Raw genomic sequence first — 11,088 nt, forward strand, 5'->3', positions numbered from 1 at the left:
AAGGACGCCTGGGGAAGACTTGGAGGACAAAATCACACACTCCCTCTCCCAGTGTCTCAGACACGCTGCACTTCTAATGCAGACAGAAAGCCTCCTCCAAAGAGACTAGGCACACACAAACTCTCTCTCCCACACAAACACACACTTCCACTTATACACACCTAAACACACAAATACCCTGAAAGGCCCTTCCACCTTCCCATCCATTTGAGCAAAGCAAGACATTTTCTCTTTCTCATATTGTGACTCTCCTGCTCTCAGCTGTTTTAAGCTTTTGAGTTTGTGTGAGTGTGTGTGTGAGTGTGTGTTTGTGCTTGTTTGTGAGTGTGAAGTGGAGGGGGCTCACTGGGGCTCTTTGACGACCTCATTCACTCCCCTTTCTCCCCCCACCTCAACCGAGCCATAGCCGACATGCCCAACAATGAGATTGGAGGGTGGGAGTCGGACAAAAACACTGAATGTGTCTTCATTTGCCTGAACTTTTCACACGTCTTTTCCCTTTTGTTGTCGGCTGCCTGTTCACTACAGTGCTGCGAGCCGCTCGGCCAGTTTCCGCTGGCAAGAGAGCCAACCAAAGCGGCACCCCCCCCCACCCCCTCCTCTCCTTCTCTGTCACCTCCCTCCCCTCTTTTCCACAATGTTAAGCCCATTTTTAGCTTGACATAATCTGAAATGGTACTTAAGTGAATTTATGTCTACCTCAGTGCATTAACTTCTGGTGTTTCCTCCTTTATTTTGCTGTTTTTTTTTTTTGTTTTTTTTTTTCAGTAGTGGGTGTATGTTGGGGGGGGGGGGATTTGAAACTCAGGCCACGGAGTAGACAGCCTATCAGTATTCAGTAGAGAAAGTGAGTGATGGAGGGAGAGAGAGAGGCGGAGAGAGAGAGAGAAAGGAGGAGGGAGTGATGTATCAATATTCTGAGTAGTGTTTGAGGGCAAGAGGAACGAACAGAGGAGAGGGGGAAGGAGAGGGTGGGGGGCGACGGAGAGAGTACTTCAGTGAGTCTCTGAGTGTGATTATTTGTTCACGTATTCGCTGTTGTGTGTGTGGATCTGTGATCATATATGTTTGCCTGTCTGCATGTATATATGTTTTCCTTTGCACATACATGTCTGCTATAGGTTGAACATACAGAGAGGTGGAAGATGACCTCGAACAATTTCATTTCGGTGTTTGCATGTCACGTTTCTTTACAGACCTATCTGTAGAGGTAAGGTAGCACACTAAGTATGTTAGACCTTTCATTTCATACACCTTTATAACTCTCAAGCATTGGTGATACCCTGAAAAGTTTGGCTCACTGTCAAATGTTTACCCAATAAACTTTATCCAAACTTTTGCCTGGTGTGATTTAAGTCAGGCTTTCCAGCTTATGCTTTTCTATTAGATGATCACTAAATGTTTTTAGATTTACCTGTAAAAGGCAAAAATTGATGTTTTAAGGGGAAAGCTTTCAGCCCTGTCAAATGACCATATGTAAGCCTCATTTCCTAAAAGTATCTTCAGCTCTCAGCCAACAGACTCACAATGGGACTGAGATCATCTTAGCCTGAGGGCGCTTTTGGGAAAGAGGACCCTGTTTTGTCTTTACCTTGGAGCAATTTGATTTTAACAGTAAGTTTGTTAAATGGATGAGGGTCCTTCATATTCATCTGACTCCAAATAGCAGTGTTTACTGAATATTCAAGGGGCTGAGAGAAAAGGGTCTCTTCTGCTTGTCCTGTAGTTTTACTTTGCAGACTGACACAAATATCAACATAAAATATGAACTGATTCTTTAGATTTAATCTTATATGAGGTGGACGCAATTACTTTTATCTCCACCACCTAAAGCAATCCATTACTGCTCAGTTATAATGATCCAATAGTGACATTTCTTGGATAGTAAATACATTTCCCTGTTCCTTTCGAGATTGCTGACTCCCTGAATTATGCAATGGAATTAATTGGAGCATCTTTAAACTGTTGCACATTTGTTTCTGCTGTTGTGACAAAAGGTACATTTATTTGTCACTTTCAGACGGTCCCGTTATGGTGACTTGTCTTCCATTTGAGGACAATAATAGACTGTCCTCATGAGAAATATGACAGCCTTTGCCTGTTTGTTAAAACAGCTCTATGTGCGTGTCTACCTGACAGGGACCTCTCGTGGCATCTCCAGTTATATCTTCCTTTTCCTCAAATGCAGTGGTAGACCTAGCGTGACATTGGCATATGTTATGGATGGCCGGATCAAAAAATTTGTATGACTGCTGGTCATATCCTGTTTCTGACTCGCAGTCAACACTGATTTCTCTTAAAGGATGACCAGAATCTGTCTTTGAAGTAGTAGCTGTTGTGGCTGAACCTTATTAAAAGAGGTATCGGGTTTATGTTGGTCTATTAGGATGGGAGCTCTGTAGTTCCATGTTTTTAATGATGAATACACTGACCTCTGAATCTTGAGTGGACTTGAAAACGGTTGTATAAATGTTTCATGTTTATCAGTAAAGGCAGAAAATGCTGATCTTGTATTAGCTGCTTTGGAAGAATCATTTAGTTTGGATAAATATGTTACACACAAGGAAAACGTGTTTTTGATTGAGGCCAAATCTTTATGTAAGTCTATCCGCTGTCCTGCGAAGTAACAGAAACATGTTTGTTTGTGTGTTTGTACGGGACAGGAGTCACAGTTTACAATAGGTTGGGATGTGATGGAATCTCCCACTTGTGTCACTCATCCTCTCTCACTCTCCCTCGCTCTCTCCCTCGCTCTCTCCCTCGCTCTCTCCCTCTCTCTCTCTTTACTCTGGCTGCTAATCAGCATTTGAAAGGCAGCTTTGACAGCGAGAAAGAAAGTGAGGGGGGGAGTGTGCACGGAGAGGTGGGGGCAAACGAAAGCATGAGACACAGTGAGTTAGGCAGGGAGAGCTGGAGAGAGACTGAGGCGAGGGGCTGTACAAGCATGCCTTTTATATTTACTAGTGACAGAGAGAGAGGGAGCAGCTGAAGGCAGAGACAACTGGTGTGTACGGCTTTCCCAAGAGGAAATGAAAAGAAAGAAGCTCAGCGAGGAGAGTGAATGAGTGAGCTGGAGGGAGGAAGGGTGGGAGGGAGGATGCCGGCTGGAGAGAGAGAGAGAGAGAGAGAGTGGGAGAGAGAGAGGGAGAGAGAGAGATTCTCACACTGGCTGTGTCCTAATCCGAGTCCATCTCCAAGAAGCAGCGGAGCAGAGTGTTAGTGAAGTGAGTCTGAGAGCCAAGGAGAACTACAACATCTAGCTCCACTCACACACACACACACACACACACACACACACACACGCACTCACACACACACAGACAGACAGACAGACACACATACACACACATACACATACACATACACACATTCTCTCTCTCTCCCTGTCTTTCTAGCTCACTCTTTCACACACACTCTTGCAGCGGGAGCCCATGATGTGTCCAGCAGCGCGGCCACGGCTTTTGTGAAAGTGAAGGGATTGGCGCTGCCCCTGTCCCAGCCCCCTTGGCTCACACACACAGTGTTTGTTGCTGTGTTTAAGCTGGAGGTGCTGGTGGAGTAGGAGGTGTTGGTGGTGGTGGTGGGGGGGGGGCACTGCCAGGGCAGAGCAGGGCACCGGAGAGGAGAAGAAGAAGAATAGGAAGAGCAGGAGGAGGAGGAGGAGGAAGAGAGAGACAGAGTGGATCAGTCCACCAGCAGCAGACTGAAAACTGGAAATGCCCGTCAGGTGAGTAGATAATTGATCTAACAACTTTATGGACACACACACACACACACGTACACGCATGCATGAGAGTAAACACACTTACGCTTTTAGATTTTGCCAAACAGATTTAGATTTTTGCTGTCAGATTTAAACTAGTGTATTTCAGTCTTTTAATCTGTTTCCCACATTTAACTTTTTTTTGCAAGTCATGATGAAAATGAACTTTTGTGGAAGTTTTATTGTAGTTTCTGTCAAATAAAATCCTTAGGTACATTTTCTTTCTTTAAGATAAAATATCAGTATGCACTTTATACAGGGGTAAACTTTCTACCATCTGTCATTTAGGACAGAACAGAAATGTTTCACATTTTTAAATTACAACATTAGCAGTTGGATTAAAGTCTAAGATTAAATGGATAAAATGAACTGATGTTTCATTTCAAAATTCTTCCTGGAGCCTCCTTTACTTTGTAACAGCATGTTTTAATATCCATTTTGTCATAGAAAACATTCAGATAAATCTGGGTATTTTTGCATAAATGTATAGATGTAAAAATGTTTGTAAATGAATATTAATGGGTTTTGTTTTGTGTTTGATTAATTATACCACGTTTGCTCCCCATTATTTCTTTTCACACTAAGTTCTTCAATTTAGTTAGTTCAACTGACAAACATTTCCACTGCAAATAGTGCAATCTTTGCTTTTCAGATAAGCTAAATAATTTTGTACATTTGGGCAGAGTGTCCTCACTAATTATGACCCACCACTTTCGGATAAATTTTAAACCATGTGTGTGTGTGTGTGTGTGTCCTGGAGTTTGACATCCAGAAGCAGAGAGTGAGCGGCTGCGTGTCCGTCTCCACCTGCAGAGGCAGAATTGGTCACAGTTTACTGGCTTAGTAACATTCGCTGCCTTCAGGGTGTTTGCAGCAGGTGGTCCAAATTGGCAGAATGACTGTGACAAACGCACAGTGTTCGCTGCTGCTGTAAAGTAAATAACAACATCAGACCATCACAGAGTGATTTCAGCTTTTCAGTTTCTTTTCTTTTTCCCTGTAATTTTACAGGTGTTGTGTGTGTAGGTCTTGTTACTAAAAGTAAAAGTAAGGAAAGTGGAAGTTTGTTTCACAAAGGGAAAATGTGTGTGAAGCAGTAAGTAAGTGTGTGGATGTGTGCTTATGAAGTCTATTTCGTATGATTTCCTGCAAGAGTCCCCGTGTTTGTGTTGAGCGCGATATTGCCTACTTTCCCTAAACTTATGTTGTGTGTTTGCTGTAATAATTTGAACACACACCTGCTTAGATAGTAGGTACATCAAATAAAATCAAACAAAATAAATACCAGCAGCACCAAATCATTTCAGGTGTCCAAATGTTCCGTCTCGTATAAACAGAGTTTCTTTCCATTTTGCAGTTTTTAGGAACTTGCTGCTAAGAGCTAAATTGTTGTCTTCTCCTCATTTTATTTTAAATGTAAGGAATATTTCTACCTCACTTCCCACACGCCAGTAAAGCAATGCTAATACGAAACAGGGTCAGACTGTGACATTGCATGTGCACGGTACAGTTTATACCCCGGCCCACTGAGCAGCTAAGCCTCTCCATTCGTTTCAGCTCTAACGTGCAGGACGTTTTGGTCGTGACCTACCTTCAGGCCTTTTTTATTAGACCCAGACACAAGTTCTTTTCTTGGATTGAAGGACTTTTGGTTAATGCCAACAAAACTGGCAACAAAGTATGCGATTCAAGGTTGCACTAAAAGGTGGCTGTTGTGTCACTTTTATTTTTCTGCCCATCAAAGATCGCCGCTGGTTTGGCTGCCACATTCTATAGTGTGTAAAGAGCGATCACAGGAATAGGCAGAAAAAAATTCACATTTACAAAAGTGAGCAACTGTGACAAATCGTACAATGACTTATTTATATTGCTTAATTTATGAAATCATCTTGTTCGGTTGACAGCATATTTCACTTTCCTCAGGTAGACGTGCACATCAGTTCTCTCCCTTTCCTTTTTCTATTATTCTCTTGATATTTTTGTCTCTCTCCGTTGCTCTCTTACAAACACAGTAAGGTGGTCAGTGTCTGCTGTGTTGACAGACAGCCGCTCACACACTTCTTGCACCCGCTGTGCGTGTGTGTGTGTGTGTCTGTGAAAAGTGTTGACAGACAGTGTGTGGGTCTGTGACAGAGAGTGTCAGTGTGGTGTCAGGGAGATGTGTTTAGTGTCACACTCTGCTGACCTGATGTCCGGTTGGACTGTCCACTCTGGCCCCGCTGTGGCTCCTTACATAACCCCCGCTGTCATTCACACACCGGCCTGAAGGGATCCACCAGCCTGTGTGCACACACTCTTTGAAACACACACACATTGCTCAGTGACGTGCACATGATGTATAGGCATCCGCAACCACTTTTTCTCTAAATTGAATATGTGAGCAGGTGCAGTCTGCAACATTCAGGTCTTTTTCACAATCTGTCTTTCATGTCTTTTTCCTCCTTCCTGCACTCTAATTTATGCCATGATACAAAGAAGTTACTGAGATTAAAAATACACTTTGGAAACATTCAAAGCATCAAACTCCGAACACTGTGTGGGAACATAATATGAGGCCAGTGGGTATCCTTGTTTCCCCAGTGTGCTGCGAGACACCTACACAACTTGTGCAACTCTTATCAAGAGTCTGACACTGCTCTGAACTCTGACATTTGCACCATGCTAATTGATGTGTCTGTATTAGCAAGTGGACGTCTCTGCACTGGCGTGCAGAACGAGAATGTGCTTTCAAGTTCTGGCATTCAGTGCACAAATTGGTGTGTGTGTGTTGGAGAGAGTGAGTGACCCCATGTGCTGTTCTTTGGCCTGTGGTTATTTGGAGGTCAGTGCTGATGTGGTCTCTGCCTGCAGGAGTGGATTTACCATCCTCAGCCTTCTAGAGAGCTGCATACACTTAGCTGCCTCTTCCACAGTCAGAGGGAGAGGTTTCTGTCTCCTCTCTACCTTTTCCTGTTTGTTCTCCAATAACTTCTACTAAATCTGGGAGCTGACGTCCCTCTGACATGTGAGCACATTAGCATTCCGCTATGTTAAATGCTCAAAATAAGATCCTTTTTTAATTGACTTTTGCTGTAAGTTTCACATTTCGACTTAAACTTTGCTTGACATAGAGGTTGAGATAGTTAACCTCAGCTGAGATTGCAACCATTACCTTGACGAATTTATTGACATGGGGTTTTGTCATTGAAGTATCGATATCATTAAGGCCAGGGATAGTTAACTTCTTGATGGACTGAGCATTTTCACACATTTCTATTTATCCCTTTTCTTGCAGTTTTATTCTGATATGATTAACTTTTCAATGTTTTCTACTTGCATTTATCCCTTTAGTTGCTCTGATGAATCTTTTAAAAGTTAAGTTCTTATGTTGAAGTTGTAATCACTAGTGATTCTGTCCCTTTATGTCTGTACAGTAGTATGTATGATGGTAAGGGTCAACCATAAAATAGACCTCGCTTGTTCTCTTTAGATCAATTTGTTTATCTGTTGCTTCCAATAAATAAAGATAAAATACGGATATATAAGATATGATAATTTTAGTCCATTTTCATAAAAATGCCATTTTATGTGATAAAGTCAGCCTCCTTCTTCAACTTATTATACCTGACAACTTATATCGGTTGACTCTCAGTTTCAGTATTGACAGTACATAATTGACGAAAATCAGTGAGGAGCAATCTCCAGAGAATGAATAATTTTTCTTGTAAACATGGTAAATATATGAGTTTCTGTGCACACATGCTCTGACTTTATATTTAATACAGTGTAGGTGAAACGGAGCATCGCGTTTATGTACACAGTCTGAAGTAGATGGTAATTATGACAGGCATGGATTAGATTTTGCGTAGCTCCACGCCCGTAAGGAGTGGACATCAAAGCACGCTCGCCAAAGCTCTCTGTAATAAAGGAGGAGGAGGAGAAAATATCGATTACCAAGAGTGAACATTAACAAATCCCTTTCTCTGTCTTTTTTTTTCCATCTATGTCTTTATCCGCCCATCATTTCTCTCCCTTTCTCTGTCTGATTTGCCTCCCTACACCTCTACTCATGCTCCCTCCACCCCCATCCCTCCCCCTCTAATCATTTATTTATCACTGATCTCTTTATTCTGTATTCTTCCAGTTTAGGGCCAGTCGACACTGTGACTGCACAGTGCCAGTTCACTCATACAAGCTGTTATCATCATTCCTTTACACCCTTTCCGAACCCTCCTCTTCCTTTTCATCACCACTCAGATACCTAGGGGCGGGTGGGGTCACTCTGGTCCAATCTAGCGTGTATTGATTCCATTCGATAATTAATGACCCTGGCAGGGGCCAGGGAGGAGCAAAGACGGGGTTAGGAGATGGAGGGGGGGGGGGGGGGGGGGGGGGTAGTGAGGATGATGGGAGAGGCGAAGAAGGTAGAGGAGGGAGGAGGGGAGGGGGGTGACGCCAAGGCCCTTGAGAGTTGGAGAGAACCTTGAGTTGGGAATGATCCAGAGTCGTCAAGGTCAACCGCAGCTGGTGCCCCGATACACTGAGTGAGTCCAGCTATGGAATACTGAGAGAGGAGGGAGAGAGATTTTCATGTCCAGCAGCTGTCGATTGATCAGCGGCTGAAAAATTGTACATTAAAAAGTCTTTTGACTTCCAAATCCTGGGGTCCAACCAGGGCCGTAATGCATGATAAGTAGTTTTCAGCCCTCCAACCAGAATACCAAACTTCATCTCCCCCGGACGCTCCAGACACTCATTTACAACTGCTCAACATCATGAAAGGCAAGATAGAAAACTAGCTACATCATAAATTCTGTTCATGTTATTTCCAACCATGTTTTCTACACCTACACCATGATATTGAACGTTCTCTATTTGATAAAATATTATTCACAGGAATATCTCACAACACTGTTTAATGTGTACTCCGCATTTAGCTTTGGTTGGACATAATTAAAGATTGTGGGGGATGGAGAAATAAGGAGAGGTCTCTGGAAACTTTTATTATGAACTTTTATTAAGTTTTTATTGGAGAAACCCTCCAAATGACCAGATTGATGCTATGCACATTTCAGAATATGCTCAAGGTCGAACCAAGGTCCTGTTTTCAAAAATAATGATTAACGAGTTCTGCTTTAGCGTACATTCCAAATGTTGACAAATGTTACCTGCAAACTGCAGATAAATTTTTGAGTTCAGTGGTAGTCATTCATGATGAAACATTACAAATTGCAGCTGACATGCTGCAGGTTTGGTGAAACATGCCCCATGAATGTTGCAGTATGGTGCGTGTTCTTATGCCTTGGATACCAGGTTACCCCTTAAAGGTCACGGTTTAGCACATCAGATGAACAGAAAAGAAACTTATGAAAGTTGTTTTCTATACTCGTAGCTCTTTGTCATTTTTCTCAGTCATGGAACTACTCTCTTTTCTTTTTCTTATAAAGTCGGCATTGCGAGGCTCGGCCCCGCTCTTTACCTTTTGCATGATCGCAGTGTGCATGCCGTCTCCAGTGGGCTATGAGTGCTCCTCTCCCTCCACCTCCACATTCGCAGTCTTGGCCAGCCTCTGTATTGGGCCCCAGGGGTTGGGGAGATGAGGCATAAAACAACCATGTCTCTACCTAGGGGAGCTGGTGGCATGGCAGCAGGGCTATTGTCTGTCTGCGTGCTGTTTGACTTAAATGTGTTCATTTGCCTGATGCCCCTGACTCCCTATGGGGAGGGGTGGCTCGGGGAGAGGAGGGGAACACTAACGAACCTCTGACAGCTGGAGGCCCTAATTAAATGTCCCTGCTGAAAATAAACAGAGCAGGAGCCAAGCGGGCAGCCAGAGAGAAATGCACAGCAAACAGGAGCTGCGAGCGCTCGCTGCAGTGCCCTCATCTCTGCCACTTCTTGAGACCATGCCAAGAGAGCGCGGCTCTATAGGGTAGGGGTCTTAAACACACACTCGTGGATACAAACACACAGGCACCACGTCTATGAATATGTAGCACTGCAGCAACACATTGTGAACACCTGCGGTCACACTTGATACAGGTTGAGCTCCGCGGCTGTCTGCTCCCTCAGAAATCACACCCCTCCTGCACATATATCCCGCTGAACCATTACAGAATAAGTTGACTCAGGATTGTTTTGCACTCTCTGTCTGGATGACACTTCTAACATTCAGCCTGGTGTGCTGTTAGCTAGCTGGAGCATTAGCAGTCAAAGTGGCAGGGTCCATTTGGGTGAGTGCATTAATGGGCCGCCCAACCTGCGACAAGGTTATGAGGCTGATTGATTAATTACTGTGGAGGCCCCTGTCCATTATGCCCCTGTGTCTGCCCAGATAGAGGGAGATGCAGGGAGAGATGGGGAGATAGGTCGAGACAGAAAGATGGGGGGAGATTAGATAAGCACAGATAGGGTCAATTAAGAGATAAACATACAGATATGGGATAGAAAAAGGTGAGTGTGTGCTTGTGAGGCATTGAAAATTTTAGAGTAAATTGTTGCCAGGCCTGTGTCTCCTTCTGATCATTTTGTCCTACTGTTACGCAGTATAATTTGGCGTGTAGTGCATTTATCCAGGTGAGCTGCAGAAGGTGAGAAAGGTGAAGTTGTTAGACAGAGGTGCACTGCCCTCTGCTTGACCCTGTCTTCTCTTTACCTGACTCTCTGAAAAGAGAACTGTCAATGGTGCAGTCGGGGCGCCGGAGGCGAGAGTATAAAGGTTTCCTATAGCTGTATGAAGCAAAACTAAAGCGCAGCTCATTATATTCTGTCATTGTAACTGCTCAGAATAAATAAAGCTTAAATCCGGGGCAGCAAATTTGAAAAGGTTTTTCAATTTTAAAATTTTTCAACATTTTTCTTAATTACGTTTTCTTTGTTATGTGGCACTCCATCATGAGGTATCAGAATCAGATATAGCTTTAGAGAACTACGACAAACCCAACTGGTAACTTTAATGAATCATTCTCATTTATTTTTTTTTTAAGATGGCATCAGCCTTTGTTCATTTTTATCAAGGTCAACATTAAGGTTTACAGAGATAAAGACTTTAGTTAGAGCTGTGCAACAGCCTTGCACCAGAAAACCAAGTACCTTTTCTTACTCTTGAAGTCAGGTCAAAAATGCCCATTGCTTTAGTTTATGATAAGCATTTTAGCACTGTCATAATATATGTGCGTTTGTACAACCTCACGCACTTGTTTAGTGAGTTTTAAGCTTTGATTAGCTCTTTAAATTTCCATTTCTGTAAATATCGTAATAAACACTGCATGGTCGAAGAAAATATTTGAAAGTAAATATTCAATCACTAACTTACGTTCCATCTAAGCCAATCTTTCTGCCACTTA

The sequence above is a fragment of the Echeneis naucrates genome, chromosome 13 (assembly GCF_900963305.1).
Source record: "Echeneis naucrates chromosome 13, fEcheNa1.1, whole genome shotgun sequence".
Classification (NCBI taxonomy): domain Eukaryota; kingdom Metazoa; phylum Chordata; class Actinopteri; order Carangiformes; family Echeneidae; genus Echeneis; species Echeneis naucrates.